Here is a 26,262-nt window from a genome sequence, read left to right as displayed (position 1 = left end):
TGCCTTGATAAAAAAAGAAAAAAAAGATTTTTTTCCTTGTCTTGTGTCCAGTGGCCACCGTCAAGGGGAGGGCACTGTTACAAGCTGTTGTTACAGCTTGTTTCTGTTTTCTTGTCTGTTAGACCAGTGTGTCAGGGTTTTTTTTTGTATCCCTTGTTTTGGATAGTCTGTATTTTGGGGTCCTTTGACCCCTCCTCAAGGGGGGGGTACTGTTATGAGCCACGGCTGTGGCTCATTCCTGTTTTGCATGTCGGTTAGGTATTTTATGTTATACTTCTGTTTATGTTCCCCGTGGGTGTCATGGGGTGCTTGGAGTTCTCCCTTAAGGAGAGGATACTGTTATGAACCACAGGTAGTGGTTCATTCCTATTTTATGTTTATAGTTCTCTTGCAGGCCAGGATTTCCCTTTGCTCTGGTTTAGAGGATTATTGTTTGCTGTCAGTGGTCAGTCTGTGTAATTGCAGTCTGTTCCCATGTGTTCAGCCTCACCTGGCTGCTAATTGCATCTTGTCAGTTTGGATTCATGCAACAGGGCAGCTGCATGACATAATTAATTAGGCCTCTCTGTTATATGCTGGCTGAGTGCAATTCACAGACGCTGGTGATATTTCTAGGTTTCCAGTCTGCTTGAGTTCTGAGCTTGTTCCTGCCAGTTCCTGAGCTCCTGTGTAGCAGTGTCTGTCGAGCTGCTTCCTGTGTCAGTCCCTGTGTCGATTCCTGTGTCTGATCCCGTGTCCTGCCGTGAAGCGTTCCTGTCCAGAAGTCCTGTGGCTTTGCCTATGCCTGGTCGAGTTTCTGGCTTCTTGGTGTCCACCGGTCTGTCGTTTGGGATTCTGCCTGTCCTCCAGTTCTGAGAGTCTGTGTCGGCAGCATTGGGGGTTCCTGTCCGTTTGCCAGTATTCGTACCGGTTCCGTGAGTAGCGGCTCTGCCGCGTCCGTCGGCCTAGGCCGCTGTATTCCGTTATTATTTCTGTCACTGGTGTTTTGCAGAGGGTTCTGCTTATGCTGTCACCGCCGGTACACAAAAGTATTGTGTCGGCGTGTGGTCAGCATTACCTTTGTTGTTCTTTTCCTTTGGCGGCAAGCCGCACATACTTTGGTTTTAGGTTTGTTAGTAGCCCCTGGCCTTGTTGTTTAGTTAGAGGGCCCCTTGTTATCACCCTGTCTCGGTTCACTCTTTGTCTCTCATTAAGACCTGAGGGGGCAGCGAAGTTGGGCAGACGTAATCCACCCTTCAAACGAGGCTGCCATGGGCTCAAGCAACCATAGTCTCGCAAGAGTGTACTGACAGCACGGGCGAGACAACGGAGATAGGGCGCCAGGGGCTATTCCCTTTCCATTCCCCTTTCCCAGCATTACGTCCTGGTGCTCTGGACTCACTTCATAACATCTCCCTTGTTCTGAGCACCAGGAACCTAACTTTATCACCAGCCCTACCACAAAAAAAGAAATAAAACTTTTTTCTTTTTTGGCCCAGTCCAGTGTCTAGTCTAGAATCCAGTCCTGTCTAGAATTCAATGTGCAGAATCCAGTCCGGTGTTTAGAATCCAGTCCGGTGTTTAGAATCCAGTCCGGTGTTTAAAAAAAAACAAACAGTCTTGTTTTGTCTAGTTAAAAAAATTTAGTCTTGCCTTGTCTAGTCTTGCCTTGTCTAGTCTTGCCTTGTCTTGTCTAGTTTTAAATCCTCCTATGTCTACTATGCAAGCCCTGCAGGCATCTCTCTCAGCCCTGAACTCTGCTTTCAGTGCTTTGAGACCAGAGCGACTAGAAGTTTTGCAGCAATTCTTATAGCAACTGCAAAACCTTCTGACTAAAATCTTGCTCATCTTGCCAGAAGTCGTTGAGAGTACATCTATCTCTAAAGAGACTCTTGTTCACAGTATGGTGACAAGAGAATCCTCTGGTTTAATTGAAGAGAAAAGGTTTAAAAGTTTTCTGCGGCCCAGGCTCCCAGAAGAGGAGCGTCTGCGTCGCAGAAACTTAAACTTATGCCTATATTGTGGGGGTTTAGGCCACTATCTGCAGACCTGTGAGTTGCGCAAGCCAAAGTGTGGTGATGAGTCTTGCCCTCTGGCCAAGTTGAGTCAGGATACAAGACCTACTCCTGTCTCTACTGTGGCAGAGGTACTTGTCACACAACCCACACTAAAAAGCTCTCTGTCCTATAATTGGGGTCCTTGGGCAAGGGAGCCCCATTATAGATTCAGGAATCAAAAGAGAATGTTTTTCTCCTCTCTTGAGGTTCCTGTTGAAGCAGAGTTGCAAGCCCCTGGAGTGGTGCCCGATGCCCAGGTTCCTGGAGTGGTGCCCGATGCCCAGGTTCCTGGAGTGGTGCCCGTTGCCCATGTTCCTGGAGTGGTGCCCGTTGCCCAGGGTCCTGGAGTGGTGCCCATTGCCCAGGGTCCTGGAGTGGTGCCCGTTGCCCAGGGTCCTGGAGTGGTGCCCGTTGCCCAGGGTCCTGGAGTGGTGCCCGTTGCCCAGGGTCCTGGAGTGGTGCCCGTTGCCAAGGGTCCTGGAGTGGTGCAAGTTGCCCAGGGTCCTGGAGAGGTGCCCGATGCTCAGGATCTTGGTGAGTTACCCAATGCCCAGAGTGCTGGAGCGGTACCCGATGCCCAGAGTGCTGGAGCGGTGCCCGATGCCCAGAGTGCTGGAACGGTACCTGATGCCCAGAGCGCTGGAGCGGTACCCGATGCTCTAGCTTATAGAGGGACATCAAATATTATAGCTCAGGTTTCCATACCAGAAGGGGTCTCAGAAGCTGTTACCCCAGGTAGGGACTTGAAGAGCGCAACCCCAGAAAGGGTATCTAAAACCATAGTTCTAGAAGGGAACTCGAGAAGCAAAACCCCAGAAGGGATCTTTGAAGTAATATCCCCAAGTGGGGTCTCGAGAGACGCAGCCTCAAAGAAGGGTCTAGAGGTTGCTTCCCCAGGAAAGAACTTAAGAGGCATAGCATTTGTGGAGGTTCTGAAGGTTATAGCTTCAGCAAAAGTCCCGGAAGTCATAGTCCCGGGAGAAGTTTCGATAATTATCGACTCAGAGAGGGAGGCCAATGGCTCACTCCCAGTGAGGGAAGCCGATGGCTCGGTCCCAGTGAGGGAGGCCGATGGCTCGGTCCCAGTGGGGGAGGCCGACGGCTCGGTCCCAGTAAAAGAATCCGAGGTGCTGACCCCAGCGGGGTTCCCGGAGGCCACTGCCCCAGCGGGGTTCCCGGAGGCCACTGCCCCAGCGGGGTTCCCGGAGGCCACTGCCCCGGGTGGGGTTCATAAAGTCACTGCCCCGGGTGGGGTTCATAAAGTCACTGCCGCGGGTGGGGTTCATAAAGTCACTGCCCCGGGTGGGGTTCAGAAAGTCACTGCCCCGTGTGGGGTTCAGAAAGTCACTGCCCCGGGTGGGGTTCAGAAAGTCACTGCCCCTGGTGGGGTTCAGAGAGTCTCAGCCTCGAGTAAGGTCAATAGTGACCAGGTACTAGCAAAGCACTCCAGTCAGTCAGATGGGAAGGAAACAGATCCTGACTCTGTTGATATCTCAACATCCATAATCTTTGATGGGGACTTAGCCCAATTTCTGGCGCTTTACAAACACTATTACATTATTATGTTGTCTAGACCATTTCTGGGTATCACTTCAGAAAACCTTGTGCTCTATCTGATTTATTCTTTTAGAGGAGAGCCTTTTGAGTGGGCGACCAGCCTAATGAAAGCTGAAGATCCCATTCTTCAGGATCCCCCAGCATTCAGTGATGCAATTATTAAAAGATATGGTTCCAAAGAAATTGGTTCAGGTTCCTCTAAGTCACCCGTCTTGTCTGCTGAGAGTCCACCAAATACTGTAAACTCGGCACAAGAGTCTCAGCCCGTTGTTTTGACTGCAGGATGTGCTTTTCTGTCTTCTTCTTCTAATAGGAGTACTTTGCCTGAAAGTTCAGCTCCCAAGGGTAAGAAACCTATCTCTGATTTGAACGCAGCCTTGCTGGGTGGTACCATCAGTTCAGACAATGTTTGGGGAATTACCTTGGTCAGACCTAAAGAGCTTTGTAAAAAGAAGAAGAAGAAAAAGAAATAATTTTTGACTCTTGCCTTGATAAAAAAAGAAAAAAAAGATTTTTTTCCTTGTCTTGTGTCCAGTGGCCACCGTCAAGGCGAGGGCACTGTTACAAGCTGTTGTTACAGCTTGTTTCTGTTTTCTTGTCTGTTAGACCAGTGTGTCAGGGTTTTTTTTTGTATCCCTTGTTTTGGATAGTCTGTATTTTGGGGTCCTTTGACCCCTCCTCAAGGGGGGGTACTGTTATGAGCCACGGCTGTGGCTCATTCCTGTTTTGCATGTCGGTTAGGTATTTTATGTTATACTTCTGTTTATGTTCCCCGTGGGTGTCATGGGGTGCTTGGAGTTCTCCCTTAAGGAGAGGATACTGTTATGAACCACAGGTAGTGGTTCATTCCTATTTTATGTTTATAGTTCTCTTGCAGGCCAGGATTTCCCTTTGCTCTGGTTTAGAGGATTATTGTTTGCTGTCAGTGGTCAGTCTGTGTAATTGCAGTCTGTTCCCATGTGTTCAGCCTCACCTGGCTGCTAATTGCATCTTGTCAGTTTGGATTCATGCAACAGGGCAGCTGCATGACATAATTAATTAGGCCTCTCTGTTATATGCTGGCTGAGTGCAATTCACAGACGCTGGTGATATTTCTAGGTTTCCAGTCTGCTTGAGTTCTGAGCTTGTTCCTGCCAGTTCCTGAGCTCCTGTGTAGCAGTGTCTGTCGAGCTGCTTCCTGTGTCAGTCCCTGTGTCGATTCCTGTGTCTGATCCCGTGTCCTGCCGTGAAGCGTTCCTGTCCAGAAGTCCTGTGGCTTTGCCTATGCCTGGTCGAGTTTCTGGCTTCTTGGTGTCCACCGGTCTGTCGTTTGGGATTCTGCCTGTCCTCCAGTTCTGAGAGTCTGTGTCGGCAGCATTGGGGGTTCCTGTCTGTTTGCCATTATTCGTACCGGTTCCGTGAGTAGCGGCTCTGCCGCGTCCGTCGGCCTAGGCCGCTGTATTCCGTTATTATTTCTGTCACTGGTGTTTTGCAGAGGGTTCTGCTTATGCTGTCACCGCTGGTACACAAAAGTATTGTGTCGGCGTGTGGTCAGCATTACCTTTGTTGTTCTTTTCCTTTGGCGGCAAGCCACACATACTTTGGTTTTAGGTTTGTTAGTAGCCCCTGGCCTTGTTGTTTAGTTAGAGGGCCCCTTGTTATCACCCTGTCTCGGTTCACTCTTTGTCTCTCATTAAGACCTGAGGGGGCATCGAAGTTGGGCAGACGTAATCCGCCCTTCAAACGCGGCTGCCATGGGCTCAAGCAACCATAGTCTCGCAAGAGTGTACTGACAGCATGGGCGAGACAACGGAGATAGGGCGCCAGGGGCTATTCCCTTTCCATTCCCCTTTCCCAGCATTACGTCCTGGTGCTCTGGATTCACTTCATAACATCTCCCTTGTTCTGAGCACCAGGAATCTAACAATGTGTCTTCTTTTGCCATTACCATTCCCCTGCCTATGACATTCCATCTCTGTCATTTCTACATACCGCGCCTCTGCACCTTCATAACATATTCACTCTTTAATACTATTTACTACCCAGTTATTTCTGTCTCCCTCTATTGTCTGCATTTCCCCTTCTTCTCCACATGAGCAAAAGGTTCATACACAACTATTACTTCCAGAAACCCTCACCTTTACACACATGTAAGCCACCAAAAATCATTGTCTCCACTAACAATTTTATGTACTCAACACTAGATTACTATGGATTTACATGAGGATCCCTTAGTACGAAAAAACGCAAAAACAAAGAACGCCAGGCCAGATGGCTAGCTAAACAAAGCCAAGCCTCGCGCAGTACCATTGTCGCCTGTAAAACAGTATCTCTCAAAAACAAACATAATCTCCAAACCATGCAACAAGCCAAAACATGCCGACAAACCAAAGCCGCATATGAACGAGCCAGACTACTAAGCTAAACATTGGAGACCAGCACAGTCCGCAGATCTCGACATGCAAACTCTCAACGCCTTCAACGTCACAAACAAACTACACAACAAGCTCAGTCACGTCGCAGTAAAGATGCATTACAGCACAAAATAAGACTCCAACAAGAAACGTTAGAAGAAGCCACTGTACGCCGCACTGCACATGCTCACTCTCAACAGAGTAGCCGCATTCGCCAAACTATTGACACAACTACAGCAACACCTTTGCCACATTCAGAACCCTATTTAGATGCTCAGGACTTACAAACTCACTTTTTACATTATCATGATATTACGTTACAACACCATCATGTCACCCCACACACTTGCGGACCTTTTAACGTCATGTGCCAATTCTGTGGAGCACAACATTTTCTAGCCGAACGGCCATTTGACGGAAAATTTACAAGCTGTTGCCAAGGCAAAGTTAAGTTGCCAAAGCCACAAGACATCAATTCCGTCGATTTACTGTATCCTGATTTTCTACACAAATTACTCTCTGACACAGCTAACCCCAACCGCATTCATTTTCGAGAAAACATCCGCTCTTACAACAGTGCCGTTTCCTTTGCTTCAATGGGAGCTACAATTGTGACTTTACCAGGAAAAGGCGCTTACGTATTCAAAGTGCACTTCACACCTACATCCGGTCAACAACCAAGCTCCACAGTTTGCACAGCTATACGTTATGGACAGCACACAAGCAGCCTCCTTTCGTGAACAACATGCTGCCAATGATGAGTGTCGACCTGAAATCATGGACCAAATTGATCGCTTCTTTCGCAAACACAATCGCCTTGCACATAGCTACCAGCTAATTACTAACATTCATAAACACCACGTGCAGCTCAAACAGGAGAACAAGTTCCAGTCGTTAGTATGGCCCTGAGACGTGATCGCCACTCTGATTACCGACGATACAACAACCCCACGTCCAATGAAGTTGCCATGATCTTTGTCAACGAAGATGGAGAACCACTTTTCCAACGAGACATACGAATCTATCCTAAGAATCCAGAAGATCCAAACCAACCATTCATTTACCTGAACATTCTAAGCCCAAACATGGATCCTATGACATATGCTCTGTTTTTCCCTTATGGGGAACCTGGCTGGCAACCAAATTGGCAATGTCATTCTTACAGTGGAGCACAACTCAATCAAGTTCGCAACTATGTTACCATGTTGCAATACAAAGCCGCTTTAACAGCTATTCGCGATGATTTCAGTCCCATTATGTCCGCAGGCAAATTAACACAACAGTGGTTAGTTGATTCCTATCTTCAGGTTGAGGCAAACCGATGAAACTACATTCGCCACAATCAAAGCCGATTACGAGCAGAACAGTATCAAGGACTAGCTGACCACGTTGCAAACATGGCAGACTATAATAACATACCAGCTGGCGTTCCCATTATTCTACCATCAACCTTTGAAGGATCCCAAAGACATATGCGTGAACGTTGCTGTGACGCTATGTCTATTTTCACTAAGTGGGGAGCACCAGATGTTTTCATAACTTTCACTGCTAATCCCACATGGCCAGAAATATTAAACAACTTACGGCCAGGTGAACAGACTTCTGATAGACCTGATTTAGTTGCACGCGTCTTCAAAATCAAACTTGATGCACTTATGGATGACCTAACCAAGCATTGCCTTTTCGGACAGACAAAATCCTTTGTCTATACTATTGAATTTCAGAAAAGAGGCCTTCCTCACGCTCACATACTGCTTGCACTAAGAGCTGAGGATAAATTTAACACTGCCGAAAAAATCAATACGTTTGTATCGGCAGAAATACCACATATAAAAACACCCATTTTACGCCAAATCATTCTACGCTGCATGCTACATGGTCCATGCGGCACCACTAATCCACGAGCACCCTGCATGAAAGATGGAAAATGTTCCAAAAATTTCCTTAAAGATTTTAATGACAACACCATTATACATCGTCATACTTATCCTGTGTAACAACGTCGACCTCAAGAAACCGTTGAAGTTCGAGGCGTACTTATGTCCAACCAAAATGTGGTACCATACAATCCATACTTGGCCCTAAAGTACAATGCACACATAAATGTGGAAGTTTGCACATCCCTTTACGCTATTAAGTACATCTATAAGTACATTTTTAAGGGATTCGATTGTGCTAATGTGGTTATCAAACCAGATGGTCAGCCAGAGCAACAGTACAATGAAATACAAAATTTTATTGACTGTCGCTATGTAAGCCCACCAGAAGCTATTTGGCGACTACGAGAATATGTCATGCACAAAAGATCACACGCTGTCATACGACTTCCAGTACATCTACCTCACCAACAAATAATCATCTTTGAACACGGACATGAGGAAGAAGCCCTCCTTGCTGCCAAAACTGGAAAAACTAAACTTGAATCTTGGTTTGAACTCAACGCAAATGACCAACATGCACAACAATGGCTCTACACTGACATTCCACAATACTACGTTTATACGCATGGACATTGGCTAAAAAGAAAACGAGGAGGTGATAAAATTGTGGCAAGAATGTATACGGTCAGTCTCAAAAATGAGGAACGCTTCTACTTACGCATGTTACTTCTGCATGTGCCCGGTGCAACCAGTTTTCAATCATTGCGCACAGTCAATAAATGTACACTATGAAACCTTTAAAGCCACTGCTTTTGCACGCGGACTTCTTGCATCCGATGAAGAATGGCATCACTGCTTAACAGACGGAGCCACCTACCTTATGCCAAAACAGTTACGTGAAATGTTCTCATACATCTGCTGCTTTTGTCAGCCTACTCACCCACTACGACTGTGGGAAGAACACCTACTCGATCTAACTCTTGACTTTATGCAACACAATTCTCCAAACATTTCACAAAACAAAGCACTACACGAAATTAACACAGTCTTAAAACAACATGGACTTTCCTGTACACTACTTGGTTTGCCTAATCCACGGGGTCACCCACCACCAGAACACCTGTATAATCTCACAGAAGAGGCTCAGGAAGCTATGACACGCCTTGCAATGGTCAACCCCCAGCAGTTACATGCTTTCTTTTTTTTTTTGAAATACTTTATTTATGCGTGGTCAGGTAGATACAGAAAGCATACTGAAAATACATGGGACAGGCGGCCAACATAGCCAGTGTCCGGGGTAGACCACATTTTTCAAGCATATAACAAGATTAATCAGTGAGGGAGAGACAATCAAGTTCAAACATGGGGTTTGGGAGGGGAGGGGAGAGGACCACATTTGTGTCTATACATGATGTATACCATGAGAACAAGTAAAGTCAGATTAAGAGGGGGGAGGGGATTCAGAAAGGGGGTGTGGACGGAGAGAGCAGCAGGGAGGAAGGGAAGTTAGAGCGGGGGGGGGGGTTAGAGAGAATTGTCGGAGGGAGGGAGCGGTAGGGGCCCATGGGTCCCTGGGGGGGAGGGGGATGTTCTAAAGGAGGGGAGACTAGTTTCTGCGTTCGGCGGCGAGCCAAGGAGCCCAAACCTGCTCGAAGACGTGGCCCCGGTCGTGGAGATAGTATGTGATCTTTTCCATTGAGGCGATGTGCCAAATTTTAGCTTTAAGGGAGAGTAGGGAAGGTGGGGAGGGGTTCTTCCAGTTGAGGGCAATCAATGATTTTGCTGCTGCTAAAATATGTGAGGTTAGATTTTGGGAGAATTTATTGAGGAGTGGGGGGGGATAACATAGCAGGGAGGTCCAGGGGTCTTTCCGGACAGGAGGGTCTAGAAGTGAGTTAAGGAGGGAGTAGACCAAGTCCCAGAAGGGCACAATTACTGGGCAGGTCCACCATATGTGGAGCATAGTGCCTCTAGCTCCGCAGTTTCTCCAACAGGACGGGGAGGAGGACGGGAAAATTTTGTTAAGTCGGTCGGGGGTGTAGTACCAGCGGTAGTAGATTTTGTAGGCCGTTTCCTTAAAGGCAGTGGCAATGGAGCTTTTAGCGATCCCCAGCCTCATGTCCTCCCAGTCCTCTGTTTCTGGAGGAGGCCCGAGGTCTTGTTCCCATGCGAGTTCATGGGGCCGGGAAGAAGGGAGGGAGGAGTCTAGTAGGAGAGAGTAGAGTTGGGAGATTATACCTTTGGAGGAATGGGAGTTGACGCATAGGGATTCAAAGGGAGTAAGGGCGCGGAGTAAGGCGGTAGAGGGGAAGGAGGCCAGAAAGTGGCGTATTTGTAGGTATTGGAAGGGGTTAAGTGGTTGTGAGGGAGTTTTCCGCTGGAGGTCGGGCAGGGACAACCATTGGCCTCGATCGGCAAAGTCCGTTGGAAATTTAAGGCCCAGTGTTATCCACATTCGGGATCTCGTAACTGAGAGTCCGGAGGGAAACTTGGGGTTTTGCCAGATGGGGGTCAAGGGTGAGGGTGTGGTAGTAAGACCCCAATTCAGAGAGAGAGCATCCCATGTTTTGAGATTGAATTTGATGGTAGGGAGATGCATAGAGGCTGGGGATCGAGAGGTGGGGGAGAGGCCCCATAGGGGGGACAGGTCTGGCATGCCCATGAAGGCTGCTTCGATGTCCAGCCAGGACACCGATCCTGGAGGAGCGTATGAGGTGACAATGTGGGATAGGTGGGAAGCAAGGTAGTATAGTTTGACGTCGGGCAGGCCTCTGCCACCCGCGGAGGTTGGTCTTTTCAGAGTATTGGCGGCTATGCGGGGAGGTCTGTGGTTCCAAATAAAGCGTGTGAGGGCTCGTTGGATAGTGCGGAGGAAGGTGGTCGGGACTGCCACGGGAAGGGTCTGGAAAAGGTAGAGCCATTTGGGGAGAATGGTCATTTTAACCGCTATGATCCTGCCCAGCCACGAGATGAAAAGACTGTTCCAAGAGGTCAAGTCAGCTAGTGTTTTGGTAAGAAGGGGTGGGAAGTTTTCTCGGAAGAGGCAGTCGTATCGAGGGGTTAGGTATATCCCTAAGTATTTGATCTTCGTGGGTTGCCATTTAAAATTGAAGTTGGTACGGAGGGACTCGGCCTCACGCTGGGGGGTATGAAGCATCATGGCCTCAGATTTGGAATAGTTGATTTTATATCCTGATATAAGACTGTAGGCTTGTAGAAGCGAGAATAGATTTGGGAGTGAGATGAGGGGCTGGGACAGGGAGAGTAGGATGTCGTCTGCAAAGAGAGAAATTTTGGGATTTGTGGGGCCCACCTGTATACCGTGTATGTCCGGATGTGCTCTAATTTGAGAAGCAAGTGGCTCTATAATGAGGGCAAATATTAGGGGGGAGAGAGGGCAGCCCTGACGTGTGCCGTTGGCAATACTAAGTGGGGCGGATGGGATACCATTGATAAGGACGGTGGCAGTGGGGGTGGAGTATAATGCTAGGATGCTTGTGAGAAAGCCGCCAGATAGGCCATAGGCCTCTAGGGCGGGTCTCAAGAAACCCCAGGAGATTCGGTCGAATGCTTTTTCGGCGTCTAAGGAGAGTATGATAGTGGGGGCTCTCCTGGAATTCGAGATATGTATGAGGTCAATAGCACGCCTGGTGTTATCCCTTGCCTGGCGGCCCGGGATAAATCCTACTTGATCGTAGTGAACTAGGGAAGGGAGGTATGGGTTAAGACGGGTGGCCAGGATCTTGGCAAAAATTTTAAGGTCTAGGTTCAGGAGGGATATGGGGCGGTAGCTGGCGCAGTTAAGGGGATCTTTGCCTTCTTTGGGAATCACCACAATTCTGGCCTCTAGCATCTCAGGGGGAAAGAGGTCGCCCTGGACAACCCCATTAAAGAGAGAGTGCAGGTGTGGGGAGAGAAGGGCAGAGAATTTTTTGTAGTATAGAGCCGTAAATCCGTCCGGGCCCGGGGATTTGCCAGTTTTTTGCATGAGGATAGTCTGGGCGATCTCCTCCACCGTGATCTCCCTGTTGAGGGAGTCCAATGCGTCCTGGGGTAGTCTGGGTAGTTTGGAAGCAGAGAGAAAGTGGGAAATGAGGTCAGCGTGGGGTTGGGAGGGAGCACCCGGTGGGGGGGGCGGGAGGTTGTATAAATCAGTATAGTAGGATTGAAAAGCGGCTCTAATGGCTATGGGGTCTTGAACAAGTTGGTTGAGAGAGTTCCTGATAGTGACAATGTTGGTTGTGGCTCTCGTAGAGCGGAGTCGTGCCGCCAGAATCTTGTCCGCCTTGTCGCCCTTCTCATAAAAGGTCTGGCGAAGCCACTTAAGACGCTTGGCCACCCGTGTAGTGAGAAGGAGATCAAGTTCCGCCTTAATGGTGCGAAGTTCGGACAAGACCGTCGGGTCGGAAGACGCCTTGTGTAGGGTCTCGAGTGCGTGGAGTTTAATGGAGAGTCTATTGTATTGGGAGAGGGTTTGCTTTTTGGCTTTTGAGGCAAGGCTAATGAGGTGCCCCCGAAGGACAGCCTTGTGTGCCAGCCAGAGGGTGGACCTAGAGGTATCGGGATGGTCATTTAAGGCGAAGTAATCAGAGATCATGTTTTGGAGGTGAGAGTTTATCTCAGGGTTGTGTAGGAGGGAATCGTTGAGACGCCATGTCATAGAGCGAGGACGAGAAACCAAGCCTGTCAGGTCGCAGGATATGGGGGCGTGGTCGGACCAAATTAGTGGGTGAATATGGGCATCCCGGAGATTCAAGGCCAGATCATGGCTGAGCAGGATCATATCAATTCGGGAGTAGGAGTTATGTGGGGCGGAGTAGAAGGTGTAATCGCGGGCAGAGGGATCTTTTATCCTCCAAGAGTCATAGAGGAGTTGAGAGCGCATGAGACGGAGGAGGGATCTAGAGCGGAGGGAGTCCGACGGGGACGGGGCTGCGGAGGCGGTAGAACGATCTAGCTGTGGGTTGAGGACGGAGTTAAAGTCCCCTGCAAGTATGAGGTCGCCCCGTCGGACTCGCGTGAGGAGAGTATCCAGTCTTGTGAAGAATCGTTCCTGTCGTTGGTTGGGGGCGTAGACGTTGACCAGGGTGCATAATTTATTATTAAGTTTCCCCACCAGGACAAGGAATCGACCGTCTTTGTCGGTATGGGAGTCTAGGAGTTCAAAGGTGAGGTGACGGGCAAATAGGATCGCTACTCCACGTTTTTTGGCTGAGTGATCGCAGGCGTGAAAGGAGACAGGGAATGGTTTGCAATGGAGGGTAGGATGGGAGTCGTGTAGAAAGTGAGTTTCCTGTAGGAAGATCAGGTCGCCTCTGTGGTGTTTAAGGGAGGCAAACAGTTTACCTCTCTTTTGAGGGCTATTCAGGCCCTTCACATTATGAGAAAGTACCCGGAGACCCATGGGGAAACAACAGCGAAGTAGGCAGATTAAAAAGAGCGGAAATGTTTAGAGATGTAGGAAGGGGAGGGGGAGATAGATTGGAGGTATATGAGGTGGGAAAGAGTGTGGTCCACGGAGGGAGGGGGGGGAGAGGAGACCGGAAGGGGTGGGAAGGTAGTTGGTCATCTGGCATTGGGGGCCAGGACCGGTAGAGCTGACAATGGGAGGGAGTACTAGGCGTCGGGTGAGCACCTAGGTCAGCGGTAGGGCGCGTGGCCCTGTGGGGGCGCGGCATGGGGCCCAGTTCGTGGATCACGAGCCGCTCGGGAAATAATCGTAGGCAAGCCTCCCCCGGGGGGAGCCTGAGGGAGAAAGCTAGAGAGAGGACAGGAAGAGAAGACAGCTGGAGCGCCAGCCCCAAGGGGCTAAGAAGAGGAGAGGGGGGGGGGGAGGATGGAAGGACTTAACTCAGAGGATAGGATGGAATCACTTCAGGACAGAGACATTTGTAATTTTAGGCAGTTAGGCATTAAGATTCGCAACATTGAAACGTTTCAACAGGGGGCAACAATAAAGCATTTGTAAAACAACAACTGAGGAAACAAGAGATCAGGTTACGGAGAACCTGAAATAACGTAACATTTCTATTGGGAGAGTGCGACCAGGGGTGGTCGCCCCATTTTTGTGTGTGAAAAGCGGTTGTGTAGAGGGATAAAAGTTCTCAGGTAACTGGAGGTGGAGCTTGGGAGGTCGCGGAAGATGGGACCGTGATCCATTCTGAGCGAGGAGATTGGGGTGTGTCCCGTTGTGACCGTGGCGGGAAGCGCGGCGGGTGAGCATCTTGGTCAGGGGTGGAGATGCCCAGCCTGGAGAGGAGCATTTGGGCCTCTGATTGATCTTTGGCTGTGAGAAGTTTCCCTTGGTGCCATACGAGGATCCGGAAAGGGAAACCCCAGCGGTACTTCACGTTGTGGCGGGAGAGTAGGGAGGTAATGGGTTTAAAGTCCCTACGTTTAGCTAGAGTGAGCGGGGATAAGTCCTGAAAAATTTGAAGCGGGGTGTTTTGGAAAGTCACAGATCCTAATCGTCGGGCCTCCCTCATGACGGCTTCCTTTGCCGTGAAGTAATGTAGTCGGAGGATGACATCTCTGGGCTGGGAGGAGTCCTGGGAGCAGGGCCGCAGGGCCCTGTGGGCCCGGTCCAGGAGGAGATGTTCCTCAGGGGTGTCAGGCGATAGGTGTGCAAAGAGGCGTTTGAGGTAGAGCTCAAGGTGAGTAGGCTCGACCTCCTCGGGGATACCCCGGATCCGCAAATTATTTCTCCTTGCTCTGTTGTCTTGATCTTCATGCTCCTCCTTAAGGTGGGCGACATCTTGGCGGATTTGGTGAAGATCGGTTTCAACCGTTTGCTGGAACGTTACCACCTCCTCGACCCTTCTTTCGAGTTGGTCAGTTCTGGAGCCGATGTCAGCGATATCTGATTTGAGGGAGTGTAGAGCTTGGACTGAGGATTTGATATCCCGCATCTCCCTAAGGAGGGAGAGGAAGTCTCTGCGGGTAAGGGGCGTAAGATCGTCTTCCTCGGCTTCCGATTCGGGAGGGGCCTGGGAGGGCCCGGGAGTATCAGACTTGTTCATGGCCGGGGTGTTTTTTTTGGTTAGGAATGGTGTAAGATCGGACCCCTGGGATTTTTTATTACCTCTGGTCATCGTGGGAGTAGGGAGGGGGGGATAGACAGCAGGGGAGATGCTGGGGGCGGCGCTCCAGCGGTGAGACTCAGGACCGGGGAAGGCAGGCCGAGAGCATTACGGGTGCATTATATTGTAGTTATCCGTGTCCGGTCCATGGGGGTGACCCGTGGAGGGCCCGGAGGGTAGATATCCGGGGTTGAGAGGGGGACTCACGTAGGGTCTCCACCGAGCAGGAATCGCGGAGGCGCGCTCCGGGCACGGACCAGCCAGTGACCGGGGCAGCACCACTCAGCGGGGAGGGAGGTCTGCAGCCAGTAGCGGAAGGGGAGTCCACCGGCCAGATCCGGAATAGCTGTGATGAGCCCCAATGCAGAGGTAGGCCGGGTCTTTTGCAGGGCCGGAGGCCAGCAGCACGTCTGACCCCTATGGGGATGGTAGCTGAGAGGGGACGGAGGGTAGCTGCAGTGCTTCTCTGGAGAGTCCCCAGCAACCAGCAATGGCAGAGCTGGCTTGGGGGTGGTATGTTGTGTGGAGAGCAGGAGGTAAGGGCCTTTCCGGTGCCTGTGGGGGATCCCAACGTGGGTAGGTCGGGTCTGAGGCTCGCGGGCGGGCCGGCGTCAAACTTGAGGCCCCGGCTCCGGCTCACAGAGTAGGCCGCAGCTCGCCGCAGCACCAGGGATCGGGTCGCAGGGCAAGGGGCGCAGGGGGAGTTATACTCTCGACTTACCCCGTCGCCCGACCTCGATCCCGGCTCCCTCCGGCCAGCGGGTCCGCAGTCCGAGCTCCGGGCGCCTCCGCCGGAGCTAGCGCCGTCTTCCGTGCAGGGGCGCAGGAGGCCTCAGCTGGTCAGATCGCCCTCCGGATCCACTTCAGGGTTGATGGAGGGCACGGGGGAGAAGGGAGAGAGGCGACGAGCTTCTGCGAGACGTCCGTCCCGGCTCGTCGATCCGGCCCAGCTCCAAACTCGAGCCCCAGGCTTTAGGCCGGGGGGAAGGCCGCAATCCGCAGGAGTGCTTAAAAGCACTCCCCGACTCCGCGGGTCCCCCACAGCAGGTGCAGGTGGGTACAGAGGGCCCCCGTGAGGGAGCTGGGGCAGTCTGGCGGTGGTCGGTAGAGGATGGGGACCAATATGAGGGTCGGGAAAGCAGGAGCTGTGGAATTCACATCCACTCTCCAGGACATCCAGGCCACGCCCCCAGTTACATGCTTTCAACACAATTATCATGGCTGTGGATAACAGCCATGTTACCAACCATGCATTTTATCTGGATAGACCCGGTGGCTCAGGCAAAACCTTCCTCTACACCACACTCATAGCATACATACGAGGAAAGGGTCAAACAGTATTGCCATTTGCAACCACTGGAATTGCCGCTACCTTACTCAAAGGAGGACGCACTGTTCACAGTGGATTCAAACTTCCTGTACCACTGCTTGATACCTCCGTTTCTTCCCTTCGCCTAACTTCACCTGAAGCAGATCTATTACGTCAAGCTACCCTCATCATTATTGATGAAATTACTATGCTTCCCAAACATGGACTACGCTGTATTGACACACTCTTACGTGACATCATGAACATAAACACACCATTTGGAAACAAAGTTATCGTCTTAGGAGGAGATTTCCGGCAAACACTTCCAGTTGTTCCAAGAGGCACCCAAACTGATATTCTTGAATGCTGCATTAAAGCAAGCCACCTGTGGAAACTTTTCACTCATCTCACTCTTACAACCAACATGCGCACAGAGGGAGAGGAGGCACACAATACATGGCTTCTACACTTCGGAATGGGAAGCCTGCCACCAAACCCCCATTTCAATGACAATACCACTATTCAAATCCCACCACATATGATCACCCACGACGATCTTATTGAAACCATTTTTACTCATGTACACGACATGTCAGAGGATTCCCTTGCAAAACGAGTCATTGTTGCACCCACAAATGCACACACACTAGACATGAACCGCAAAATCATTGATTTAATACCAGGAAATCCCACCATTTATTACAGTGCCGACTCTGTGGACACGGAAGATCCAAACAACACTTTGACCTTCCCACTAGAATTTCTACACAACCAAACACCCTCAGGAATGCCTCCACATGTCCTGCTGTTAAAAAAAGATGTCATTATCATGCTTTTACGCAACCTTAACCCACAAAAGGGATTGTGTAACGGCACACGATTAATCGTGGAAGACCTGGCACACCACTTCATAAAATGCTGCATTATTTCAGAGTGCAACCACGGGGACGTTGTCTTTATTCCACGCATTGATTTGGCACCAAGTGATACAACATTACCATTTATCTTACACCGTAGACAGTTTCCTATCACTCCAGCTTACGCTATAACCATCAACAAATCACAAGGCCAAACTTTTGATCACGTTGGCATTCTTCTACAGACATCCGTCTTCTCACATGGGCAACTGTACGTTGCATTATCACGCTCAAGAAAAGCACATCACGTCAAAGTACATATTACACCAACTGAACAACAAGGACAGCTCCTTGGTGACACCCAACACTTTACTAAAAATTTAGTTTTCACACAAATTTTTCAAATGTAAACCATATCTTCACATACTTGCCTTGGACAACCATCTTTACTATACATGACATTTACACCAACAATCTAACCAGCCTCCCCTATAGACACTGCTCACCCACTCACAAGACCCTGCACCCCATTCACCATCACATTCCCTTTTGTCATACTACATCTACACACAAACCAAACATTCCACCACAACTTCACCATCTACTATTCTACACCTTCACTTTTCTATCGAATTTAGCGGGGCGTAGCCCCTTACGACGGTGTGAAGAGCGCCCGTAGGGCGCGATGAATCACCTAGTATATATATATATATATATATATATATATATAGGGCTTGAGGTGTATGCTGAGTGGCATTGGATGCAAGCGGTCGTTATATGCCTGGATCATACTGTGCATGCCTCCCTATGGTAACAGCACAAAGACGCAGATTGAAATTGCATGCAGTTGAGGGAGGGGGCCCCCAAACTGATATCTTGTTTAGGGCCCCATGAGGTCTAAATCCGCCTCCGGCAATAACGCTACATTGGAGGGAGATCAGTTGATAGTTTTTCCACAATTCCAATCACTATGATGCAAATATAATAATAATGTTCCTGGTGGCAAACGTAATCTTTAATTCAACAGATATTAAAATGCATATGCTGTAGCAGTGTGCTAAGACAATCTTACGGAACTCTGCAAGCTCATGCAGATGAGTCTCTCTGGTGATTATAGACATCCATTTAATTGTGCTAATACAGGTGTAGTTCATTGGGTCGACAGTAACTAGGTCGACAGTCATTAGGTCGACCACTATTGGTCGACAGTGACTAAGTCAACACATGAAATAGTTAGGTCAACATGAAAAAGGTCGACATGAGGGTTCTTTGTGGGGGGGGGGGGTTGTGTCGTTTTCTTCATATTGTGACCGGGAACCCCAATTAGTACACCATGGGGGTCATTCCGAGTTGTTCGCTCGTTATTTTTTTCTCGCAACGGAGCGATTAGTCGCTAATGCGCATGCGCAATGTCCGCAGTGCGACTGCGCCAAGTAAATTTGCTATGCAGTTAGGTTTTTACTCACGGCATTACAAGGTTTTTTCTTCGTTCTGGTGATCGTAATGTGATTGACAGGAAGTGGGTGTTTCTGGGCGAAAACTGGACGTTTTATGGGTGTGTGTGAAAAAACGCTACCGTTTCTGGGAAAAACGCGGGAGTGGCTGGAGAAATGGGGGAGTGTCTGGGCGAACGCTGGGTGTGTTTGTGACGTCAAACCAGGAACGAAACTGACTGAACTGATCGCAGATGCCGAGTAAGTCTGGAGCTACTCAGAAACTGCTAAGAAGTGTTTATTCGCAATTCTGCTAATCTTTCGTTCGCAATTTTGATAAGCTAAGATTCACTCCCAGTAGGCGGCGGCTTAGCGTGTGCAAAGCTGCTAAAAGCAGCTTGCGAGCGAACAACTCGAAATGACCCCCTATGTACCCTCGCATGGCTCGATTCGCTTGCCATGCTTCAGGCAAGGTGCCTCGCTCTGCTACCGCAGCGCTAGGCACAGGTTACTATTCCCAATTGTAAAGTATGAAAAAGGAAAAAAAAAAAGGAAAAAAAAAAATTGAAAACGTAACGTCAACTTTTTCATGTGTCGACATTTGCCATGTCGACCTAGTGACCATGTCGACCTAATGCATGTCGACCATGAGTGTCAACCTAAGTGTCGACCTAAAGACCGGATACCACTAATATGTACCTATGCACCCAGTGTAATGTAGAATCTATGCTAATCAGCGCTGTCACTCACACACCTACTGTTAATTTATTAACATTATTTTTACTAAAATAATGTGGAAAAAGGTGTTTACTGTTTTCACACCCTTTTCACATTATTTTAGTGCCACCTGAATGTTTTAAATGACTTTTGCAGCAGTTCTCATGAAAAACTGGTCCAAACTGTTTCATTCAATGTTTTTTAGTAACAAGATCACATTTCCCATACTTATAATGAGAAATGCAATCTGAATGAACTTACAAAAAAAATATATAGACATATTTATTTAAATACACTTACATTCCTCGGTGATCGGTGACCCGGTGCTCTCCTCTGGCTCCGGTCTTCTGATCTACGGCTCCTGCACTCTGACTCCAGTCATTTGCTGTAAACCAGCATTTACAGCATCAGATGACCGGGTCACGGTGCAGGAAGCTAGCAATCACATGACTGGAGCCAGAGGAGAGCACCGGGGGCACCGATCACCAGGTATGTGGGTAGAAGGGGTAGCACCGCATGGGGGAGTCGCTATGGGGGTGCCCGGCAGCAGCATCAATGCCGGTGGCGCATGTGCAGCCATTACTCGTGAAAAATACCCCGATAAGGCTGCGGATTGTCATCGCAGGGATAGAGCTTTCTAGCAAACTCTGTCCCTGCATGCGATACTTTATACATCCATGCAATGTAATCAATTATCGTATTGTGGATTATGGCCATTTTACCACATCACATTCGCATCCTAAACTGTGGCTGGTGATAAATCTGCCCCTAAATTTCTTATCTACACTACAAGAAAGGAATGATCTATCATATTCCTTTTGAAAAAAGTGTAGATTTGTCAAAGGTAATATGTTATTTTAAAGTGGAACACCAAAGGCAGAGACACCCTGAGGGCTATTACACACGCTCAAGGCAACGCCGGCCGGCAAAATACCGGACGGCTTTTTGCCCCGGCCGTGCTGCTGAGACACATGCAGTGCAATGTGTCAATTCACACGGCACGCCCCAGCACGGCTACCGGCTTGCAGCTGGAAATATCCACTGAAAGTTCCGGCTGCCGTGCCGCAGTGGCGTGCGGTGAGGTCAGTGGCTGGTGAGGCACTGCAGCCATAATGTCCGCCGAGTCCCACCGACAACCCCTACCGCCATCGAGCCACTGTCCGCTACCTCCCCTGAGCCGATGCCCACTAAAATGGCTAAAACCCAGTTGGAGAAAGAACCTCTGACGTCACCAGGGCTGAACAGGGAACCCAAAATGTACCCTTTTGGGCTCACTTAATTCGCCGTGCTACTAAAGGGAGTAGTTGGTGGCGTGCAGAGTGAAAGAAGTATCCCGCCGGCCTAGCTCCTCCCCCTGACATCAGAGGCCCTTTAGCCCACTTGGTTCTAGCATCTACCATTCCCACTACCGCCACTGTCCCTGCGTGTGCCAAAGGCACACGTGCTCTAGGAAAACTGGGTGTGGTCATGCAATAAGGATGTGACCACACAACAAGTCCTCAATGGGAATGCTGTATCCGTATGACGAAGGAGAGGGTGATGCCTTGGAAAGGCAGAGGGTGAAAGGAGAGAGATGTGATAGGGAGACAGTGATGCAGGGGAGATGCAGTGGGTGACAGTGAGAGGGTGACGGAGAAAGGCAGTGGGTGACGGGGAGAGGGTGACAGGTAAAGGGTGATGGAGAGAGGCAGTGGGTGAAAGGGAGAGGGTGTCACCAGGGAGAGGATGACAGCAGTGGGTGACAGGGAGAGGGTGATAGCAGTGGGTGACAACGGAATTTGCTGCGCTATATAAGAAACTGTTAAATACTATGGAGAGCACATTACTATCCCACTCAGTTGGCAGTATAGCATAGAATATAAGCAGTACAGCCCGGTCCCCGGTGAGCTTAGTCCATGTCAAACTAAAGTACCCGCCACTCTCCCACGCAAATCCTGGCCAGCCCCCACTGCAGCCGGTAACAGAGAGAGGAAACAACAAACCTGCTCCCTGTGGTGGGGCTGCTCTTCCTCCAGAACTTCCTAGCTCCACCTGTACAGGGCCGTGGCTGGGAGCGGGGCCGGTGCATGGTGGTACTGCGCCCTAGGATAAATTTTTGCCTACCACTCATCCTCCCTCAAAAACCCGCTGACTATGATTATTGGGAAAAGCTGGTGAGTGGACTCTAGGACAGCACCAGAGTCTACTCATACCCCTTTTAGACCACCACCTATGAACACGGGCTATTAGCACATGAACACGCATAACCCATGTTCAGGTGCGGTCTGAAAGGTGCCAGGGTTGAAATACTGCAGACAGCGGTGGCGATGGGCCTGAGGCGGGTCGGGCACTGGAAGCTCCCGTCACAGGCTCCCGTGTGTGTGCGACCCGCCTCAGGCGGTCTGAAAGGAGTTACTTGTACCGCTGGCTAGAGAAGGGGGCCCGGATGAAGACGGCACACTGACCCCTCCTTGCTGAATACACCTGGTTGTGTGTGTGCGTAGATGAAAATAAAACCAAATCCCACAAAGCATCACTCCCCCCCCCCCCCCCCACACACACATTACATTACACCATCCCCAAACAATATTATGTAATATAAAACAAACACCTATCTCTCCCCCCACCCCAAACCCCCCACAGCTCCTCACCTTTGATTGTGGGAAGTTCAGTTGCAGTCTTCCCTCCCTGGTTCGTCCCACTGAGCTGGCTGGTGAGAAATCATATCTTCCGTAGTAGAGCAGGAAAGGGGCGTGGCCTCTGGCGTGAGGGGGCGGAGCCTCAGGAGGGGATGTATTTCTGCAGTAGAGATTGGTGACTGGTCCAGGGGGAGGGAGTAGCCATGCAAAGAGGGTGGGGGGGGGGGAGCAGGCATCGGGTACTGCTGCTGCTGGCACTGCTGCAGCAGACATGTCAGACTGTGAAATGTCTGCATTCCCGGCCAAATAGCAGCTGAAAGGGGGGGGGGGGGGGGGGGCAGCATATGCAAATATTAATTACACCAAATTCCTAGATGATGATGCTCATCTGTCAGAGCCCACCACTGCCATTGGTCAATTGCATCTGCCTGTGATGGGGGCGTTCTTTCATATGAGCTGAAAGCACGCCCCATTCTAAAGCGGCACTTCTGTAAGGTGCCGCTTCTACTGTATTTTTTAACGGGCTTTCACTGCCCAGTGCTTGGCCCCGCCCCCCTCTTCCTGCTCTCTCGCACTGACAGCTGGAGGCACCGACAGCGGTGCCTCTGAAACACAAATAAAACAGGTTTTTTTACAAGGAAAAAATTATTAACATAATATCAATGCTAAAGCAGATACTTGTGACACAGAATATGTGTCATAAGTATCTGTTTGTATTATTTTAATCATTAATGACAGGGGAGGCACTGCCTCCCCTGACTGCACGTCCCTGCTGTGCCGGGGCCGTGCCGTCCTTACAGGCAGTGAGTTATATGTGTGAATGGGAGCTTTCACACACAACGGGTTTTTTGTGCCGCGCTGCTGCTGCGCATGCGCATAGCCTTAAACACGGCACAAAACCGTTGTGTGTGAAACAGCCCTAAGGAGTTGAGCAACCACAATAACATACTGTAAGTGCTGCTCACCTCTCTGGAACTATCAGAAGGATGGTCACACAGTCCAAGGTTGGTAGAGTGCAAAGCAATTATTGCAGGCAGGAATGAGCAAAGGGGTAACAGAAATCCAAGTGTAAAAGCCAGTTCTCTAAGCAATCGATATTTGGGCCCCCCTCGCAAATTATCTCCTAATACGTTTTTTAATTTTACCAAATAACAAATGTAATAACCCAATTTTATTACACAAAACAAACATTAACATGTATTAATGTTTTAAACAAATTAGCATATTATGTTATCAAACAATTGGTTTCTATACTGTACTTTAAGTTGTTAATGGGTACATAACATTATACAGTATTTGCTCTTTAGAGTCTTTAATGAAAAGTTTTAGTTTCTTTGAGTTGATTTCTTTTTTCTATCTTTTGGAAACAATTTAAGAAAGCTTGATTGTAATTTTCTTTTAAGATCAAATCAACATTATTTTGAACCGTGGTTGCGGGACCCCTAAAAGGCGTGGGGCCCATACTCTGCCTATTTGGTAACCCAGCATGTCATGTCCAGTACATAGTAGAGTAGAAAGCAAAAAGCAATCTGAGTCCCATTAGCAAGGCGGTTTGATACACTGGAAGACAGATTAAGGAGCATGCAGAGGGATAATAGACAAGCTAGTAGCCAAAATACAAGGTTCGCTTTCCAAAATGTGTGGGGAGTCATACGTGCATAAACTCTGCGCAATCATCTAGCAGTCAGTGGCGCTGGTTCGAAAGTGCACTGATGCATCTTAATTACTAGCACTGTTTGAGACAAGATTACACAACTCATTCTGACTCTTAAATTAGGTGAATTTTTAATAGGCATTTGCTTACAAGTCCATGAGTGGCAGTACTGATGGGCACACATTGCACATTATACTGGATGCCACTGCTAATAGAACAGCCATCGAGATTTCCATTCTTACTGGAGTAACTCATACCCCTTTCACACCGCACAAATAACCCGGTATCGACCCGGCATATTGCCGGGTCGACACGGGTCAGCGTGCGGTGTGAAAGGGGCATAGCCGAAATCCCGGGTCGCCTGACCCGGCAATTCACCCTGGGAATAAAGCAGTGTTATACCGGGTCAGTGGCTGCGTAAACGGGCTCCCGAGTTGATGCGACCCGGGACCCGTTAACTACAGCAGGGAGAGGCGATGCCGAGATGATCTCATCTCCCAGCGCCACCTCCGCCCCCCTCTGCTATGGCAACCCGCCCGGCATATTGCCGGGTCGGGGAACCCAGCAGCAGCGGCCAATGCCGGATCCCACCCAGGAAGGACACGTCTCCAATTCCCGGGTGGGTTTCGACATTGGCAGTGTGAAAGGGGTATCATCTGCAAGCCAAAAGGTTACTCTTTGATGGGCAGGGATGTAGTTATGTGACCGGTCACAATACCGATGGCTACATCCCGCCCCTCTCTAATTCCCAACAGTCGGCATGCCAACTAGCAGGGACTATTCGCACTCATGGACACCCATAGAGTGGGAATAAAATCTGTGGCGAGCGCAGCTCACCACTATGCCCACAGCGTGGTGAGAGCAGCAAGCCTGCAAGGGGCTTTGTTGCGCTCAAGTACTTAATCGCAGCGCAGCGAACATTTTCAGCTAGCGATCAACTCGGAATGACCCCCCATAGTCTAAAAGTGCATGGGATACAGTTTATTTTCAATTGGTCTTGAATATGATATCATCCAGATGGTGGCCATCTTTTGTGATACACACTTGTAGTTGGTTTCTGAAGTTTGGCATCACTCGCCGGTCATTTACGGCATTATCTCTGTAATTTCTTGATGAAACTCACTTTGATTCATTCATTATACATTAAAGATGTGCTGTACTGCACTCAGTGTCGGACTGGGGCATGAAGGACTCACCGGGGGTATGCTGTTGTAGGGCGCCCATGCTTAAGGGTGTGGCCAGGCTCCACTGGGGCGTGGCCAGCCACCACAGACGTTTGGCTAACCATTGCAGAGTACATGTTCTGTTCCCCTTGGTAAATATATAATAAACCATATTCTTGTGAAGTATAATGTAACATAAGTATAATACATCATTCAAGTGCACTAGGATAGAGTCTGGAACCTGATCCCTAGAGGAGGAGCAGGGTCCACAGGCCGTGGGGCCCACCAGTGTTTTCCCCTGTTCCCCTGTGGGCCAGTCCGACCCTGACTGTACTGTACACTTACCATTATTTATTAACACACAGCATATTTTGTTAGGATGCACTTACCATGAATTGACTAACAACCCATTACAGTCAAACAATCATGCTTTTCTTTGTTGTGATCTGTACATTGGCGTTTCTATAATGGGTGCAATGTGTGCGGTGCACACGGGCCCCTGGATCCAGGGGGGGGCCCACACTGCACACATTGCACCCATTTAATTACTTACCTTACCCGAGTCCAGCGACGGGCGCAGCATTTAAGGCAGAAATCGCTGCCAAAATGGCCGCCGCGCCATTAAACATAAAAACAAACAAAAGTGCATCCAGCGCTGTAACCAAATAGAAAAACAAAAACAATGTCTTCCAGGAGTTGGGAGATTTGGGCTGCTGAACAGTTAGTTGTATTGTGCGTCCATTAAGTGCCTGTGAACCCAACAGACGCATGTTTAGCAGAACTCAATCCGTTGAACTCCATCTTGGGGGGTGGGTATGTATATTTTTATGGGATTCTCTGGCATTTGCTGTCTAAAGTATGCTCATCCAGTCATGTACCATGACATACACTGATCCTTTTGGAACTTTGGAAGCAAATCAGAAGTATGTCACTCCCGAATATGTATGCACTGGAAACATGCAAATAATCAACTGTATGCAGAGACATACGCAGCTTGTGGTGCACCTGTCCCCTATCTGTACATTTGGTTTGCTACTACGCATCTGAGGACACTTATACCTACACTATAATAGGTGCAAAAGATAGGTCTGGTAATTATTTACACGTATGTCTGTCGCTGCTCACACTGAACTTTCCCTGTGTGAGAATGGCCAGATACACTCTTCAGTTGGAAATAGAAAAGCGGCTCAAATGTGTTTGTCTCTGCATTGTCTGGAATATGCGCAGTGTGAGAATATACAAGACATGCTCTGCAAGCCAGCATGCATCCAACTCTGCATTAGCCCCATTGACAGCACTGGCCTGATTTTTACTTGAGGGGAGACCTATTGTTTTCTTTAATGTGTGATCCCAATCCCAGGGAATTATTAAACCCCCTTCTGATCACCATGGGGCAACAAATGATTTTCCGAATCAGGAAAATTCAGACACATAAATAAAAATGTTTGATGAGATATGCTTACCTGTGAAGAAAGTTGTAATGGACAGGCATGCATGTAACAGTAGTGTGCAGAGTCTTTCTTTGACTATCAAGTCATATGCAGCCAATTGAAATTTAGCAGTCTG

At 49.1% G+C, this 26,262-nt stretch overlaps 1 pseudogene; it reads left to right on the top strand.

Moving 5' to 3' along the window:
- Nucleotides 1–6,885: 6,885 nt before the first annotated feature.
- LOC134958750 (uncharacterized) overlaps nucleotides 6,886–26,262 on the top strand; it is a 28,312-nt pseudogene continuing 8,935 nt past the window's right edge.

Source organism: Pseudophryne corroboree, chromosome 9 (genome assembly GCF_028390025.1).
Source record: "Pseudophryne corroboree isolate aPseCor3 chromosome 9, aPseCor3.hap2, whole genome shotgun sequence".
Lineage (NCBI taxonomy): Eukaryota > Metazoa > Chordata > Amphibia > Anura > Myobatrachidae > Pseudophryne > Pseudophryne corroboree.
The sequence above is the reverse complement of the archived record's forward strand: the minus strand, read 5'-3'. Positions and strand labels throughout refer to the sequence as shown.